The sequence below is a fragment of the Corvus moneduloides genome, chromosome 23, assembly GCF_009650955.1.
Source record: "Corvus moneduloides isolate bCorMon1 chromosome 23, bCorMon1.pri, whole genome shotgun sequence".
Lineage (NCBI taxonomy): Eukaryota > Metazoa > Chordata > Aves > Passeriformes > Corvidae > Corvus > Corvus moneduloides.
The window spans coordinates 1,791,609-1,810,416 of NC_045498.1; positions in this window are offsets into that span (position 1 = coordinate 1,791,609).

The window sequence follows — 18,808 nt, forward strand, 5'->3', positions numbered from 1 at the left end:
CAGGGGCAGCCACAGCTTCTCTGGGCACCCTGTGCCAGGGCCTCAGCACCCTCTGAGTAAAGAATTCCTTCCCAACATCCCATCTAACCCCACTCTCTTCCAGTATGAAGCCATTCCCCCTTGTCCTGTCACTCCATCCCTTGTAAATGGTCTCTCTTCATCTTCCTTGTTGGCTCCCTCAGGTCCCACAGTTGGGTCACCCCAAAGCCTCTGTTCAGGTCCTGGCTGCTCGACCAGGGTCACATCCCAGGGAAGAGTCACTGTCCCCTAAGAGAGCTCCTGCTGCCTTTGTGCCCTAGCAGCACCTGCAGGAAGGGAGGTGTTCCCGGGGTGCAGGAAGGGAGGCGTTCCTGGGGTGCAGGAAGGGAGGCGTTCCCGGGGGGCAGGAAAGGAGGCGTTCCCGGGGGGCAGGAAGGGAGGCGTTCCTGGGGTGCAGGAAGGGAGGCGTTCCTGGGGTGCAGGAACGGAGGCGTTCCCGGGGGGCAGGAAGGGAGGCGTTCCCGGGGGGCAGGAACGGAGGTGTTCCCGGGGTGCAGGAAGGGAGGCGTTCCCGGGGTGCAGGAAGGGAGGCGTTCCCGGGGTGCAGGAACGGAGGCATTCCCGGGGTGCAGGAAGGCAGGCGTTCCTGGGGTGCAGGAAGGGAGGCGTTCCCGGGGGGCAGGAACGGAGGCGTTCCCGGGGTGCAGGAAGGGAGGTGTTCCCGGGGTGCAGGAAGGGAGGCTTTCCCGGGGGGCAGGAACGGAGGTGTTCCCGGGGTGCAGGAAGGGAGGTGTTCCCGGGGGGCAGGAACGGAGGCGTTCCCGGGGGGCAGGAACGGAGGCGTTCCCGGGGTGCAGGAACGGAGGCGTTCCCGGGGGGCAGGAACGGAGGTGTTCCCGGGGTGCAGGAAGGGAGGCGTTCCCGGGGTGCAGGAAGGGAGGCGTTCCCGGGGGGCAGGAAAGGAGGTGTTCCCGGGGTGCAGGAACGGAGGCGTTCCCGGGGGGCAGGAACGGAGGCGTTCCCGGGGGGCAGGAAGGGAGGTGTTCCCGGGGTGCAGGAACGGAGGCGTTCCCGGGGGGCAGGAAGGGAGGTGTTCCCAGGGGGCAGGGTACCATGACAGAACTGTCCCTTTGGCCCCCTGCCCACTGCCCCTTCCCAGCCCAGCAGAGGCAGGGCAGCAGAGGGGTTAAGCGAGTCTGAGCTCTCCACCATCCATCCATCCTGCAAATCTGACGGCCCCATCTCTTCAACAGGCCCAGATTGATTTCTTGACTGGGAGCAATGAGCAGCTTCACATGAAAAATGAGGGTTTGCGCCGTCAATAGAAGTTCTAATTACAACTTAAACCCAGGACATTCTTTACAGCGCACACCAGATTTACAGCAGTTGCAGGTGGGCGTGCAGCCCTTTCTAATTAAACACAGCACGCATTGCAGATTGCTCCAGACAGCCCCTGCCCGCTCCCCGGCCCCGCAAGGGCACCGAGCTGCTGGCACCGAGCTGGAGGGAGGCACCAGGCACCCCGAGGGCACCGCCGTGCAGAGCACTGGGGAAGGATGGGATGCTCCAGTTCCTCCTCTCTTTTCTCTCTTCTGTGGCTGATGAGCTGCCCACACCCGATCGGCCAGGGCTGAACCATCCCCACTGCCCAGCACGGTCCCCCTGGGCCCACCCCAGATCTCCATCGCACGTGCAAAGGGCAGAACTGGGTCTGACTGGGGGACAGTCACAGAATCACGGGATGTCCTGAGCTGGAAGAGCCCCCAGGGATCACCCAGTCCCACCCCAGGCACAGACACCCCAACAACCCCACCCTGGGCATCGCTGGCAGCGCTGTCTAAACACTCCTGGAGCTCTGGCAGCCTCGGGGCCGTGCCCATTCCCTGGGGAAGTGCTGGGATTTCACGGGAAGCAGCCCCAGAGCTGTCTGGTGCCCCCATGGTACACTCAAGCACCCTCAGTGTGCCAGAGCCCAGCGTGAGGATGCTTTGTGGGGTCTGTCCCCTGGGGCCGGGGCACGGCAGGTCCCAGGGTGATGGCCAGGGTGTTTCCAGCTCTGCTGCCAAGGCACCCTGAGGTTTACACAGACCGGACTCCCCTGTGCCTCAGTTTCTCCATATCTGAACTAGGAGAAATGCCTTTCTGAGCAGCGCTGGAGACACAGAGGGCTTTAGGAAAGCAGGGAGGAAATGCCTTGGCCAGGTGCGACTGGGGGAGCTGGGGCAGAGGGAGGTGGCATTTCTGGGTGTGTCCCATGTCCCAGAGAGGTGCTGCTGGGGGGGACCCTCCCTACGTGTCCTGCACGGTGCTGCTCCCCCCCTCCAGCCCCTGGACACTGCAGGGTCCCTGTGCCAGACCCCCTGGCAGCCACTCCAGGGCCCTGAGAGGGCTCAGAGGGGTAGGGGTGTGTGGGAACTGTGGTTTCCGAGAGCCCCAAAAGGAGCTGGAGTTGGAGGAGGGCACAAACAGAAAATGTTCAGCAAGTTTTCATCGTCCAGCGAGAGATCCTGGCTCCTTGGACTATGCTGCCTGTCCAAAACAACTTCCACCGGGAATCTGGCTGCCCCAGCCGTGGGAGCTGCTCAGCTCCTCACAGAGGGCACTGGGATTAGGGATGAGCCCTTCCCAGTGGATGTCAGGATCCAGGATGAGCAGAGACGTTGTTGTGGTGGAGATGGGGTCTCTCAGCTGTGGTTGGGAGCCCCAGCCCCACCTCAGCCCCTGCCCTGAGCTGGGCACTCTGGTCCAGCCTTGACTGCCTCTCCCAGTGCATCCCTGCTCCCAGCTCTGCTTCTGGAGTGCAGGAGATCCTCCTGAGACACTCCTTGTTCAGCACAGGATTTATGGAGCTGAGCAGGGTTGCAGGGAGGAGGGAGAGCTCCCTGATTTCCCAGGGCTGGGAGTTAAATCACTCCTGCCATGAGCTGCTGCTTTGGAGAACAGAAAATCCCACCAGAAGGTGAGAAGTGAGCAAAGAGCAAAGCACCAGGACTCTCCAGAAACCCCGCAGCCCCAGCTGGAGCCTGGAGAGGTGGAGCTGGGTTGAGAGTCCAGAAGGTCAGTGGTGAGAGTCATCTCCAGAGCCTTTTCCATGGGGAGCAGCAGCAGCAGCAGAAAGGGGATGCTGGAAGCTGCTGTCCAGAATCACACCTGGGTCCTGGATCAGAGCTGGCTGATAGCAGAGGGCAGCACAGGGGGGACTGGAGGGCTGGGCTGCTGCTCCTGCAGGAAAAGCCTCCACCAGCCAGCAGAGAGATTTGCAGATCCAGTGGGATGTGAGGATGTGACCTTGCCAGCTCCAGAGAGGCCCCAGCTGCCTGTGAGATGTGAGGGACAGGAACTCTGTGTTAGGGTGAGGCAGACCCTGTCCCCATGACTCAGGCAGTCTGGACCAAAGCTCACCACAAACAGCTGTGGGGCCCAGCACGTCCGGGATGAGGGCAGAACCCCCGGCTCCCTCCTCCCTGCTCGCTGGATTTCCGGATTAGAACAAGACAGAATCGGCTGTGTCATCCAGCCCCCGATGTGGGGCCCAGATGTGAGCAGCCCCCTCCCGACACGCCCGCTATGGCTCATCAAAGCTGACCAAATGCCATCAAAGCCCTTCCATGCGGTCCCCGTTGCTCCCATGCGCTCCAGGAGTGTCCTGGCATATGACCCCATTGGGATGTGAACACACCAGGATCTGGGTGACACCAGGGGAGAGCCCCCAGAGCAGATGTGCCTCAGAACTCCCCAAAATTGCCCTTCAGAGACAGAAAGGAAAGCGGGAAAAATGGAGGATGGGAGGATTTCCTGATCCAATGATGCCCAATTCCTGCAGCCTCAGGGGCGAGGGGCCACGGGGCTGGCCAGGCACAGAATTCCAGGCTCTCCAGAGGATGACCAGGGGTGCCTGGGGGTGAGCAGGGTCATCCTGCACACTGGGGCTGCTCCCTGTGCCCCCACCCACCCAGGCAGGCTCTGTCCAGCTCAGCCACATCACCTCAGGCTGGCCCCTGTCCTTTGGGATTCCAGTGGGATTTCTGTTGGCTGTAAGAGGTGCACCGAAGCCACATCCGCATCCCTGCAAGACTTCAGCCACAGAGAGGAGGAGTCCCTTGGGTCACTGCCTTGGGAGGACTTTGTTTCTGTCCAGGACCCTGAAACAAATCCCTCCCATGTTTGGACTCTGCAAGGAGAGACATTGAAGGAGATTTGGTCTGGGTTTGGGACAGAGGATATCTGGGGCTCCTCAAACAGGAGGCTGCAGGTGACTGCACCATCTCCACTTCGTGTGGGGCTGATCCAGGCTTTGGGGAAAACTTTCTGTCCTTCAAAACAGGAAGGATTTTTTCTGTGCTAACCAATATTTTTGCTTCTGTTGCTCTCCTATGGAGAGAGCAGGGTTTGGCTCAGCCCCTCCTGGGCAGTAACTTCCTGTCACATGGAGCATCTCAGAAACAGCCCTGCTGGAGCCCTTTTCCAGGAAACCACAGAATCCTGGAATGGGTTGGGTTGCAAAGACCTTAAAGCTCATCCAGTGCCACCCCTGCCATGGGCAGGGACACCTCCCACTGTCCCAGGCTGCTCCCAGCCCCAATGTCCAGCCTGGCCTTGGGCACTGCCAGGGATCCAGGGGCAGCCCCAGCTGCTCTGGCAATTCCATGCCAGCCCCTGCCCACCCTGCCAGGGAACAATTCCTTCCCAAGATCCCACCCAGCCCTGCCCTCTGGCACTGGGAAGCCATTCCCTGGGTCCTGGCCCTGAATCCCTTGTCCCCAGTCCCTCTGCAGCTCTCCTGGAGCCCCTTTAGGCCCTGCAAGGGGCTCGCAGCTCTCCCTGGAGCCTTCTTCTCTCCAGCTGAGCACCCCCAGCTCTCCCAGCCCGGCTCCAGAGCAGAGGGGCTCCAGTTTAGTGTCTCCCCTTTGTTCTCATTCCAAGAGGTCGACAGGGAAGCACTGCAAGAGTTTGTTGTAGGTGGACAAAGGGACTTTTTGGGCGACTCTGGGCAGCCCTCAGACAACACCACCTGTGAGACTTTGTGGTGGGAACAAGAGGATCCTTCACAGCTGATGAACACTCCTGAAGGAAGAATGTGGGGTTTGCGGGGGGGGGGGGGAAATTAAAAATCCTAGTCACCGTGGATTCCTTGTGCTGCCCACCTCCCAGCTGAAAGCCTCCCCACGCTGGGCTGTGCAGGGGCTGATAAGGAGGCAGGGAAGAGGCGCTGGATTCCTGCACGCAGCAGCCAACGCCTGCGCCTCCCTCCGCCTCTGCTTTTATGTAGTTTGGAAGTGCTCTGAAACTGCTGGGCACAGACACTTCTGAAGCTGCAGCAACTTTGCACGGCGTGGTTGTTTTATGTCTGAACTGTACATACAGCAGTGAATAGAGCTCATAAAAGATGGATGTATTCTTGTTCTTTTTGCTGGTTTTGATTTATTATTTACTTCACTTTTTTCAACTCTTCCGAAGTGCTGTAAATCATCTAAATCATTTTTCTCCTCTGCTTGGCTAGTTTGGGGGAGCTGAAGCGAGATGATAGTGCCTCACCTCCTCAGCAGTACGGGGTTTGCTGGGGATTTTTCAGGAAGAGAGAGAAAAACCAGGAAATTTGAGCTCTTAACGTCTCTGCAAAGAAGCTTGGGAAGGCTTAAAGGTCTTCTTCCGTCTGCTTTGCAGGGGGTGTGAGGCTCGGCCTTGGCTCAGCTGTGGCAGCTCTCCTGGCTCAGGATTCCTGCCCATCTGGGGTGGTTCAGGGAGCAAATCTCATCCTCAGTGCAGGGAAGGTTTGCACACCCTGCCCCGGGTGCAGGTCAGGAGGGCCCTGTCCCCTGGGGAAAGAGGGAACACAGACAGGACCCCGGGCCGGGGGTGTCCAGGGGAGGGTGACGCTCTAAACACACAGGGGAGCACTCCCAGGGCTGGCTGTGGGCACTGCAGAGGATCTGGCTCAGAGCTGGGCAGTGCACGGAGAGGTTCTCTCGGTCTAACCTGAGAGCCAGCACATCCCAGCACCCAGAGCTTCTCCAGCAATGTCCCCCTGGCCTCCTTCATGCTGAGGGCAACCAAGCAGGGGCTCCAGCGCCCCGAGAAGAAAGGGAAGTCCGTGTGCCACAGGTGGAACAGAGCACAGAAAGGAGATTTCCAAGGGCACATTGCTGCTGGAGCTGCCCTCGTGCGCCCAGCTCAGCGCGATGTGAGCCCCCCCCCCCGCACTGCTGGGCTGAATTCTGCACAAACCCAGCCCAGAGGCTCCTCCAGACCTGCCACCTTCCTCCCCCAGCACCCCCTTGCTGGTGCCACCGTTTGTCCTGCCAGCTCCCAGCGCGGGCGCAGGAGGAAGGGGGTCATTCCCAGCGCCTCGGAAGGAGTATTCGGGTGTCCCCACTAAATCTGGATCGGAAGGGTGGAATCTGTGGTGTCCCCGGGACTCACTGAGGGTCACTGAGGAGACCTCCACTGAGCAGGGAATGAATCCAGCAGTGGAATGAATCCAGCAGCTGAATGAATCCAGCAGCTCAAGCCCAGCAGAAGCACAGGGTGGCCCTTTCTGTGGAAAGACAAAAGCAACAGAGCAGAGCCCTGGGAGCGCCGAGGGGTCCTGGGGAAGCAGGATGGAATGCCTGGATGGGGCACAGAGGAGGGCACTGACCCCTGCATCCCTTTCAGCGGGGGCTGTGGGACCAGAGGGCTCCTCTCACCCTCTCAGGCAGAGCCAGGCACTGCGTCCCCACAGCCAAGAGCACACCAGGCTCAGGGCTCCGAGCGCCCAGTCAGGGGCTCTGTCTCCTTCCTGTCACTTTGTGTCTCTTTTTTTTAGGAGGAATTCAGCTGTAGGGAGAGACAACGAGCAAGCTGCTAATGAAAGGGCAGCTGCTGCTCCGTGTCAGGCGTGTGAGACCCCACTGGGAGCTCAGCTGGGCACAGTGGGTGGCTGGACACCGTTTATTTTTACATTAGAGCTATTTTCCTCTCACCCTGTCTGCTCTGTGCTCTTTGTTTCTGAGTCAGTTCAGCCCCTGTCAGATGGACATCGATGCAGGATGCACAAACCCTCCCAGGACAGGCTAATTTTAGGATAATAACTGATAGGGGAGGGGGGGTCTTGGCTCAGCATGCCTTTGCATCAGTGGCAGAGCTGTCCTTGGTGGTGGCACTACCTGCCCTCGCCTGGGCCTTGCCAGGAAAGCAAAGAGGGGAGTGTGGAACACAGGGCAGAACCTCCAAATCAAATGCCAGGAATTGCCTGTGGGTTTAGGAATCAGAGAATCACAAGGTTTGGGTTGGAAAGGACCTTAGAGCTCATCTCATTCCACTGTCCCAGGTGGCTGCATGCTCCGTCCAGCCTGGCCTTGGACACTTCCAGAGATCCAGGGGCAGCCACAGCTTCTCTGGGCACCCTGTGCCAGGGCCTCGCCAGCCTCAATGGGAAGAATTTCCTCCTAACATCGAATTTAAACCTGCCTCTGTCTGTTTAAAACCATTCCCCCTTTGCCCTTTAAGTGTCCATCTGTATAAAAAACTCCCTCTCCCTCCTGGGGAGGAAGGGAGCCCCTGGGCCTGGGTTATCAAGCACAGGGCACCTGTGGCCCTGCAGATGGGCGGGTGGGGCATCACAAACTGTGCTCGAGGACATCCGTGCCAGGTGGGACGGGGACAGGGTGGCTGCAGTCTCCTCATCGGGAGCTGGTTTTGTGTTCTAAAAGCTGCAGTGTCCTCGTGTGGGAATGGGCCTTCAGTGGACAGCCTGGCTTCACCGGACAGGTGAGGGATGTGAGGGCTCTGCAGGGCATTCAGATGTGGAGGATTCAAGAAACAAAACTGTCTCGGCAAAAAAATCCCTGAGTCATTTCTTTGTCCTGCATTTTCAATGTCCCGTGGGAATTCCTTCACGTTCCCCTCTGGAGCTGAGGCTCTCTCCCCCCTCATTCCCAGTGCTGGGGGGCAGTGGGACCCGGGAAGCCCAGCTCAGTGTGAGCAGCCCTGCACGAGCATCCCTGGGTGCAAAGCTGATGGAGGTGACGCTCCTGTGCCAGCCCAGCCCAGGCTGTGGCACCTGGGCTCTCCCGCGAGGAGCAAGGGGAAGTTCCTCGCTGTCCCTGCCTGTCCTGACTGCCTGGAGCTGTGCAGGTGTTCTCAGTGCAGGTGTGACCCCACAGAGCCAGCCGGGCTCCCGCTGCTGCCCCGGGCACCAGCACAGCAGAGGCTTTCACTGCCATGAAACTGGTGCTGATGAGGAGGCAGGGAGAGCCCAGCTCTGCTCGCAGTGATTAACCACGGGCACGGGGTGCCAGGGAAGCACCCTGCACTCATCTCACACAAATGTGAGTTAACCCTTCCCGGTTCCAGGCTGGGCAGGGAGCAAGGGTCACTTCCAGAGGGTCAGGTCAGAGCCAATTAGCGCCACAAGGCTTATGAGCTTGGAGCTGGGACACTCCGAGGTGGGGAATGACATCCAGGGGGGCTGCAAAGATCACAGGGAGGTGGGGCAGAGCAGTGATGATGACGAGGAGGAGGAAGCAGGGATGAAGCTGGGGACCAGTCCACGTGGCTGTGAGCTGCTGGACGCCCTCACCCCCGGGGGGTGCAGGATGCTGCCCATGGAGCGACACATCCAAGCCCCCGGTGCCCACACGGCTCTGACTGAGTCAGCCTGACAGCAGAGGAGTAACAGACTCAGACATCACATTTAAATGCCCATAAATTTGGAAACAGAGCCAGAGCTCTTTAATCTTGGTTCATTTTTTCATTCGTAACGAGATAACAAAGGAAGCCAAGCGCGAGCTCGAGTCATGAATTATTTAGGAAGGGCACATCCATCTCGGGTGGTTTGGGGTTTGCTCTGCCATGCTGGGGTGTGCGGGGTGAGCAGCCCCTGGCCAAGAGCCAGCTGGGTGCTGGGCACCCCCATCAGGATGTGATGCCCTGGAGGCGCTGGGGAGGTTTATTCCAGCTCTGATGGGCACGGGAAGGCACAGGGAGGTCCCAGGCTGTGACCTGTGGCCCCCAGGATGGCTCGGGGGGCTCGTGCACAGCCCCTCTCATCTTTTCACAGCAGGGATTTTTCCTCCTGGAAAGGGTGGGTGTTGCTGCCACACACACTCCCAAAAGAGGATATTTAGCAAACGCTTGCCTTAATGCAGAGATCAGAAAGCTCCCCCAGAGCAGGGGAAGGCAGCAAAGCAAGGGCCCTCAGCAAGATACCTCAGCATGAGCCGTCCCTCGAGCACTGCTGAGACCTTGAGACACGTGGAATGAGGGACCCCAGTGTCCCCTGGCTGGTTTTGGGGTCAGAACCCTCTGTCCTGGCTCCGGGCCCAGCACAGCTCTGCAGAGGAGGCTGTGCCAGCACCAGGGCAGAGGAACTGAAAGGGGGAAGCTTTTCCACCCTGCTCAGAGCCTGGTGAGAAGGATGGAGGCTCCCGAGCAGCCTGGAGCACCAATTTCACAGAAATCCATTTATCTCTCCTTCCTGCAACCCTCGCGACATGAATAAATGATGATTGCAGAAGTGATGAACCTGCCCCTGTTTAGGTGTGAAATGAATGTTTACAGGCATAGAATAAATCAAGTATCCCACGGGCGAGCAGCGGGATATTAAACCAAACACCTTTGTGTGCTTAGCACTCACTGGGAGAGGCCAAGGGTTTGAAGCCTGGCCAGGTATTGCCATCAGCCCCGGCGTGGCAGTGCCAAGCTCTGGGTGCCCACCCAACAGAGGCTGGAAGATCCCAGAGGATATGAGGGATGAGCAGCTCTGGGATGAGCAGCTTTCCTGCCTCTTCCCCACCTTCGCCCTCTGTCTGAATCCGCACCTCTCTCCCCGCCCAGCGCCACAATCTGCACAGCCTCGAAGAAGTCAGGAATACAATGCAAATTCGTGAAGGATTGGCAAGAAATTGCATGTGTGCTGGTTGCCTGTCAGCATGCAGAGTACTTCTAATCTTGTCACATAAATAATACGATTATGTAAAATACCAAACAGTTGGAATAAACTTAAAAGCCACAATGTTCTAGTCACAGACTTAATAGTGGGGGGGAGAAAGGAAAAACAACAAAAAATAAGTAAAATCCCTTTTTACTCTGCAGCATGAAGGAGAAATGGCTCCTCTCGGAAATGCTGGAGCCTCCCAGGGGATGAGGAGGTGGGAGAGGCTGGGGAGACAGAGCTGCTCCTTGGGGCAGCTGGACACAGCCCCAGCCTCACCCGGGCAGGACTGATGGGGAGGAGGGACAGCGGAGCCGTGCTCGGGAGGAGCCTCTGCCAAGGTCACCGAGGACTTTGGGGACACATCCAGTGTCCCCTGCTCACTAATTTGTTTTTCCCCGCTGAAACCCTCTGCTGTGGGGCTGCTGGCCTGGGGCACCTCCTCCAGCCACGGGGATTGTCCAGCTGGGAGGGAAACACGGATCCAGCCCCGCCCTGCAGGTGCCTGCTGCGCACCCATCCCGCACCCATCCCCCGGCCCGTGCTGGCTGCGGGGCCGGCACCGTCGCAGGGGCAGCGGGAGGGAGGGCTGAGCTCCGGGAGCACCGTTCCCCTCCCGGCTCTGCATCACGCTGCATCACTGATGCCGTCCTCTATTTGTACCGCCCGCAGAGGTGGCGGCACCGCTGCAGGATGAGAGAGGAGGCAGCGGTGCCCAGGGAGCCGCCGCCGGGATTTTGCTACTGGCCCCGAGATCAAGAGCAGCATGAAAAGCCAGAGTGCCTTTGTTAGAGCTCACTAAAGAGCCCAGGCTGATTGAGATGGAAAACAAAGTCCTCTCCTCTTCCCCTGCACGGGCTCATGGACAGCATAGACCATGCAAGCTCAGGCCCTCGAGTGCACTGACACAATTTACAGCTGTGATCCCCCAAATCCGACTGGGAGCTGAAGCCAGAGCAACCTCAGAGCTTCACCCACAGTCACCCCCTGGAATAGAGCTGGGTCTTCCTCCAGATCCCTGGACCAGGCTCCCCAGGGAATGGGCACGGCCCCGAGGCTGCCAGAGCTCCAGGAGCGTTTGGGCAGCGCTGCCAGGGATGCCCAGGGTGGGCTTGTTGGGGTGTCTGTGCAGGGTCTGGGGCTGGAATCCATGATCCCTGTGGGTCTCTTCTGGCTCAGGATGTTCTGTGATTCCATGATCCACCTTCCCAGGCCATTCCCCGAGCAGACACAGCACAGCCGAGGCCGGGCAGAGCCTGGCTCTGCTTGGAAAGCACCAGGATTAGGCAATGGGTGAGCTCCTTCCCCGGCCTGCCTTTGGTGGACAAAGAGGAGGAATTTTGTGCTGTGGACCATCTTCACAAGAGGCACAGAGCAGCTGCACCATCCTCAGCGTGAGGCTGGAAACTCCAGCTCTGGAAGCGAAGGGCTCATCCCCGACCAGCCACAGGCTGGGCTCTGTGGGGTTCAAAGTGAAGCCTGGCAGGGTCTGGGCTGCAAGTCCTGCCCTTCCCAGCCCTCAGCGTCCCCAGCACTCCCCAGAGCCTCCAGGTACGGTGCTGGAGTGGGGACAGATGAGATGAGGCCTTTGGCAGGGAGGAGCTGTCTGCTGGAGCACCCGTGCCCAGCTCAGGTCTGGCTGCCACGCTCTGATCCCGCTCCCTGCTCTCCCTTCCCTGCTGCATCTCCCACCAACACTAATCTGCTGCTTCCAAACCCTAACAAGTTTTGGAGACCCCTTGCCTCAGGATAATCCCCCCCTGTCCCCAGCCCAGCTCTGGCGATCTCTCCAGGGGCACAGCTCTGTCCCAGGCGTGTGCCCGGGGGGGCAGGGACACATGGCCAAGGCTGGTGCGGGGACAGGGCCACATGGAGCAGTGCCAGGCTGCAGCTGTGTGCCCTGCTCGGGGCAGGGAGTAACTCACACACTGAGCTGCCCCTTCTGCTTAGCAGAGCGGCTTTGACGAGCTGAGCCACGGGCAGGGCTCCTGCTGCTGCCGCCTGCCAGGCCAGAGGGACACGGACACTGCCCCTGCCACCTGACCAGGGACACGGGCACTGCCCCTGCCAGGCCAGAGGGACACGGGCACTGCCCCTACTGCCTGACCAGGGACACGGGCACTGCCCCTACTGCCTGCCAGGCCAGAGGGACACGGGCACTGCCCCTGCCACCTGACCAGGGACACGGGCACTGCCCCTGCCTCTCTCCAGTCAGTCCATTCTGGCTGAGGAGACAGTCAAGGCCCCTGCACGGAGCTGCTGGTGTGATGAAAGAAAGAGTTCCTCTCATCTGGCCATTTTAAAAAAGGGAAGAGAAATTGCTGTCTGCAGGACTCCCACAAAAACGGGAGCAGATCTGCCCACTCCCAGTTAATGGACAAAAAATCCTGGGAAAACCTGCACTGCACCTCCTGTGCTGAACAGAGCTTCACACCCGGGCCCTGTGTCTCTGTGAGTGCGACCAAGCCCCTGTTTCTAAGGATTTCTCCCCCTTGGGCACCCCCGTAAGGGCTCTGCGGGTTTCTGCAGGGGGTGTGTGACCCACTTTTCTGGGCTGGAGCAGGCTGAGAGCCTCCAGCTCACCGCAGCACTCAGGGTAGTGACCCGGCAGCAGGGAATTGAAGGTCACATCCCCACCGAGCCTCAGAGCTCCGGGAGCCCTGGCCTTGCTCCCACGCTAATTCCGGCAGGAAAAGCCCTCTCTGCTGCCAGAGAGCTGCACCTGATGCCCACGTTGTGCCCTGTCGCCACAGCGCCCGGGGCAGCCGGGCTGGGGAGCAGCTGCCTGCTCCATGTGTGCTGCTCTCCTCCCCGCTCCCCACTCGTGCTCCACCTCCCCGGGCAAGGCACAACGCGGGGCACTGGAAAATGAAAGCCAGAGCCCTGCCGAGGCTGGGTGCTCCACCCCTCCTCACTCTCCATATCCCTAACCCCAAATCAGCCTGGCAGCCCCACAGCTGGACACAAACTCACTGTCCCACCCTCCCTGTGGTCACATTCAACCCCAAATATCCCTTTCCAGGGCTCAAAATGACTTTGAATGACCCCCTGACCCCAGCACTCCTCATCTCCTCCTGTCCCACCCATCTCCCTCCTGTGGGATGTCCGGGACTTCCCAGCCCGTCCCCTGGGAAGTGCTGCAGCCTGCCCTGTTGCAAGAGAGGGGGGAGCAACTCCTCCTCCTCCTCATGTCCCGAAGTTTTAAGGTTTAGTCTGCTGCTCACCCCTAGGAAGGTGGGGTTACTTCCATTGCCCTGTGACTGCATTCTCTCTCCCCAGCTCTCTGCAGAGGGACCTGCAAGGCTCTGCCCCAACACCCTGCTCAGCCAGGCAGTGCCCCAAGGCCTGTGCCCTGCTCCCTCACAACTCCACAGCCCTGGCTGAGCAAACGCTGCTCAATCCCCCTGCCCCTGGCACAGCTTCTGCCCTGCGCACACGTCCTGCTCTGGGGCAGATGCTCTGAGCTGACCCAGCCTGGGAGAGCCCCATTAAACACAGCCCTGAGCACGAGGTAAAGCACCTCGAGGACCTGGGGCGTGGGCAGGAAGGTTCAGCTGCCCAGCGAGGCTGAGCGTGCCATGGCACAGGGGAGATGAAATTTCTGCTCACAGAATGGGTTGGGAGGGACCTTAAATCCCATCCAGTGCCACCCCCTGCCCAGCCAGGGACACCTCCCACTGTCCCAGGCTGCTCCCAGCCCCAATGTCCAGCCTGGCCTTGGGCACTGCCAGGGATCCAGGGGCAGCCCCAGCTGCTCTGGCAATTCCATGCCAGCCCCTGCCCACCCTGCCAGGGAACAATTCCTGCCCAAGATCCCACCCAGCCCTGCCCTCTGGCACTGGGAAGCCATTGCCTGGCTCCTGGCCCTGAATCCCTTGTCCCCAGTCCCTCTGCAGCTCTCCTGGAGCCCCTTTAGGCCCTGCAAGGGGCTCGCAGCTCTCCCTGGAGCCTTCTCCTCTCCAGCTGAGCACCCCCAGCTCTCCCAGCCTGGCTCCAGAGGGGCTCCAGCCCTGGAGCAGCTCCAGGGCCTCCTCTGGACTCCCACCCATTGCAATGGCTCTGGGAAGCTCCCTTCCCTCTCTCAGCAGCGTTTGCTGATCCTGCTCCACAGCTGAGTGCAGCACCAGGACGATGCTCTCGCAGCTCATCACAAGCTTGGCCAGAACCTGGATTTCCCCATTCACTGTTATTTTACAAAATGTGGGAGAACAGAGCATTGTGGCTGTCAGTGACAGCTCCTGGGACTTCCAACAGACAAGGAGGAGAAATACCAAGTTTCACCTGATCCCTCTGCATCATCCCTGTGTCTGAAGCTCCTTTCCAGCCTGAAGGCAAGGGCTATAAATCAGAATAGTTTCCTGAAGCAGTCTGGCACCCAACATCGTGGTCTCCCATGAGGAAAGAATCCCATCCAGCTTTTCCTCAGGGAAATACTTCACCAAAGCAGGGGTGAGGGCACAAAGTTCCCCCATCTCACCAGCTGGATCCTTCTCAGAAGGACAAGGAGACTCCACCAGCCCCAGCCCTGCTCTCCCCCCCAGAGGTGCTGCAACAGCAGCCAGGGTCTCTCTCCCCCCAGCCCAGTGCAGCCCACGAGGGAATTCCCAGCCACTCCAGACATGAACCCCTTCCCCCCAGACATGGGGTGAGAGCAGAGAGCCCCTGCCCATCCCAGGCTCTCTGTGTGCAGCCGCTCCCTCCTCAGCTCGGCTGAGCACAGCCCCAGCCCCACACTCCAGCAGCTCCCCAAGCACGGCGCTATCACCGTCATCCACAGCCAGGAATTTCTCTTTCTGAGCAGGAAGAGCATCTCCCCAGCGCTGCCTCCCTCACACGTTATGAAGAGATAGAGCTCGGTAAATCTCATCTTAGCCAAGGGCAGCACCCCTCACCAGTTAGCGCTAGATCAAACCCAGGTTTATTCAGCCTCCCGCTAATCCCTCTGCAACAAGAACCACCTGCAGTCTGGAGCCCGGGATTTAGCAGGGATCAGCGTGCAGGTGTCTCTGATTTGATCATCCCTTCGGAAGCGGCTGCGCTCGGCAGCCCCAGCGCGGAGCAGCCCGGGGAGGGGGAGCCGTGACAGGGGCAGGGGGGAGAGAGGCTGTGCCTGCAGGGGCCGAGAGAGCAGCGACGTGGGGGCTGATGGCTCCCCCCCCCAGACACTTCTGAGAGGCCAAAAACACTGGAAAGAGACGGGGGAAAGAAAGCAAAAAAATATCTTATTTTCAAGAATTCTCTGGTACTTAAAAGCTTGAGACCCGCAGGGGAAGCTAATAAATTTTAAAGAGTTTGGAGAGTTGAGACCAGCAGTTTAACTTTGTGCGGCTGCTGAGTTGTTTTCCAAGTGTATTTAATGAAACCCTTCATTACGTTCAGATAATTATGATCTCTGCGTTCCTGGTGCTGCTGGAGTTCACCATCTGTGCTCACAGGTACCTGCTCCATCCTGGCACAGTGGGAACCGCTGTGGAACTTGTGGGGCTGGGACACACTTCCCAGGTCTGTGGGCTCAGGGAGCACCCCTGGCCACTGCCCGCCTTGGGAGCTGCAGCCATCAGCCCAAGGCAGGAGCACGGCTGGCCCTGAGATCTCCATGTGTCACCCCCAGGGTCCTCGTGGGGTTTGGCTGGCTCTTGGTGCTCCCTGGATTTCCCCATTCACTGTTATTTTACAAAACATGGGAGAACAGAGCATTGTGGCTGTCAGTGACAGCTCCTGGGGCTTCCAACACTCGAGGAGCAGAAATATCAAGTTTCACCTGATCCCTCTGCACCATCCCTGGGATGATGGGGGCATGAGGGGGTCTCGTGCTACCTGGCCCTTTGGGGTCAGCAGAGCCCTGATGTCCCTCCTGCTCTTTGCTGAGCTCCAGAGCAGGTGACTGTTCCCAGGAAGAGGTTTGGGCTGCCCAGGGCAAACCGGGCTCTGCGTTGGTGGGGTTTGCTGGACAGCCCCAGCTCCCTGCAGTAGCCACCACCCCCATCCATGGTGGGCTCCCCCCACCTGCCCACCCAGCCCCTCTTCCGGGGGCTTCCCCAGCCCAGCATCCCTGCTCCCAGCTCCAGATTCTCCCCGCTCAGCCTGGTCCTCAGGGCTGCGTGGCACTGCAGGAGATCCTGGGTTTGGGGGCTGAGCTTTGCGACAGCGCCTGGGGGGTTTCACTGCTGGGTCAGACACTCCAGCTGGCCCTGCAGACATCCCTGCCCTGCCGGGGAGCCGGCAGAGCCCCGGTTGCTCAGCCAGCGCTGCCTCCGGCAGTGGGAGGGTGATTCACCCCGCCGGGAGCGGGGCCATCTGCGGCGCGGGGCTGCAGCTCCCACTGACTCAGGTTCAGCCGCCCACCCGCGCCGCGTTTGGAGCCTGCCCTGGCTCCCAGCCCGCCGGGATGGGCTGTTCCACGTGCTCACTGCAGGGACGGTGACACAGATGGGGCAGCTGGGGCCGGCTGGCCTCAGTTTGGGGTCCCACGGGCACAGCCAGGCTGGTGCACAGCGTCCTTGTCCCCGGTGTTCCTCCAGGACCACGTGTGAACTGGAAACGCAGCTCCCGTCCCAGGCCAGCTTTGTGCCGCGTGTCCCAGGCCGCTGAGGGACAGAAGCACCGGGCAGCCTGTGGCTGGCACACGCTGGTCACAGGGGTGGCTCTGACCCGAGGGGGCTGGGAAGGGCTGGCACACGCTGGTCACAGGGGTGGCTCTGACCCGAGGGGGCTGGGAAGGGCTGGCACACGCTGGTCACAGGGGTGGCTCTGACCCGAGGGGGCTGGGAAGGGCTGGCACCGAGCGGTTCCCTGCCAGCCACGGTGAGCGGCCGTGGCAGGAGCGGGGCAGCCTGGGCTGTTCTGTGGACACTGAAGGGACACAGCCCTGGGAGATGGAGCCAGGAGAGGCCTGAGAAAGGGGCCCTGAGGGGGAGGAGGGTGCTGGATTCCCGGTTCTGCTCTCCCCGCCTGCCAACTGGGCGCTCTTCCCCCACTCTTAAATGTCAGCGATGATGTTTCCTGCCCAAGTCAGCTCTTCCCCTTGGGGACTGGCCAGCAGGGTCTGTTTTATACCCACTCCCAACAGCTTGGGTGGCTTGGGACTGGGCTGCTGCCTGAGCTGTGCCAAGCTGGCAGCGTGGCCCTGCTCCCCAGCCAGCTCCTCTCCGAGCCCACCCCGAGCTCAGCGCCCACAGGCTCCGGGGCTCTGGCTCACCTCGCTGGGCTTCCCTTCCAGAGTGGATCTCCATGGGCAGGGCAGGAAAGCACGGTCTGGTTAGAGGGGAAAAATCCCCCAAATCACCCCCTCCTGGGGCGGGCAGAGCAGGGACCTTTCTGTCCAGCCTTGGGAACATCAGCCTCCACTCTGTCCTGTCCCTCAGCTGCCCTCACCGGGGGTAGTGAGTGTGACAGGGACTTCGTGTGGGGAGGGATGTCACACACCTGGGCAGCAGGAAGGGAGAGCTGAGGAGGGATGTCAGGATCCCATGTGCTCTCCGTCCTCCGGATATTCGAGTTCCAGGCTCAGCTGTCACCCTCAGCCCGTGTGGGCATCACCCTGCTGCCAGCTGCTCCTCTTGGATGAAACCCGTCCCTTCCCTGGGGCAGGGCTGGCACACGTCCCCCTCCTCCTGGATGCCCCTAAGAATGGGGGATAAACCAAGCCACCCCTTCTTTTTCCTCCTGGAAGGAAAGCCTGGAGTCGAGGAAGAGCCCAAAGCTTCTGTTCCCTGCGTGCAGCACCCTCAGGGAGCTGGGCATCTCTGGGAGCCAGGAGCTGGGAGGCGGTGGTGGGAATGCCCTGGGGCTGCGGGAGAGCTGCCGCCCTGGGAGCGAGCGGGGCCTGCCTTGGCACGGCTCCCGCTGTAGCGCGCATCACTGGCACGATCTTTGCAGCACCCGCAGGGCACGGAATGAGCAGCTCCGGCTGCTTCCCCGATTTAGGTCTGGGGACAGCTGCGCTGCCGCAGGGTGCCAGGGCAGCACCGGGGCGCTTCTGCTGCTGCTTTACCCAGCTGGGAGCTGGCTCTGCGCTGGGATGCTGACAGCACGGGGCACACCTGGCAGGAAGGGGGTGGTGGGAACACCCCGGTGCTGGCTGACGGCGTCAGGCACAGCAGGGCTCCCAGCAGGGAGTCTGGGGAACGTGACTGGATGGGAGGAGGCGCTCGGGATTCAGGGATCTGCACGCTGCAAAGGGACTGGGGGTGCTTGTGCACAAACAGACCCCAGGACATCAGAGAAGCTCCAGCAGGGGAAAGGAAGGGGGGGGTTTAGTCTATCCCCCATTCTTAGGGGCATCCAGAAGGAAGGGGATGTGTGCCAGCCCTGCCCTAGGGTAGGGACAGGAGGAGCAGCTGGCAGCAGGGTGATGCCCACACGGGCTGAGGGTGACAGCTGAGCCTGGAACTCGAATATCTGGAGGACAGAGAGCGCATGGGATCCTGACATCCCTCCTCAGCTCTCCCTTCCTGCTGCCCAGGTGTGTGACATCCCTCCCCACACGAAGTCCTAGCCCCTGTCACTACCCCTGCGTGGTATAGATCCCCCCCCTCCTGGTTCGGGTTGGAAGAGACCTTAAATATCATCCAGTCCCACCCCCTGACAGGGACAGGGACACTTTCCACTAACCCAGGTGGCTCCAGGCCTAGTCCATTTTGTCTTCTTCCACCAGGATTCCCATAGTCAGCATTCCCAGAAGAGGTTCCCACCTCATCCTGAAGTGCCCTGGTGCTCTGAAATGCGAGGGAGGAGAAGGAGCAGAGAGGAGATGGGGAAAGATGCTCGTAATGTGTAATGAGCCTTTAATGCTCTCCCTGGCCCCCTCCCAACACATATGGGAGCTGGATGAGCCAATTAAACCGACACCAATTAAATCAGCATCAATCACATCCCGTAAAGCAGAGGTGGGGCCCAGGCAGACGCCCCTGCTGT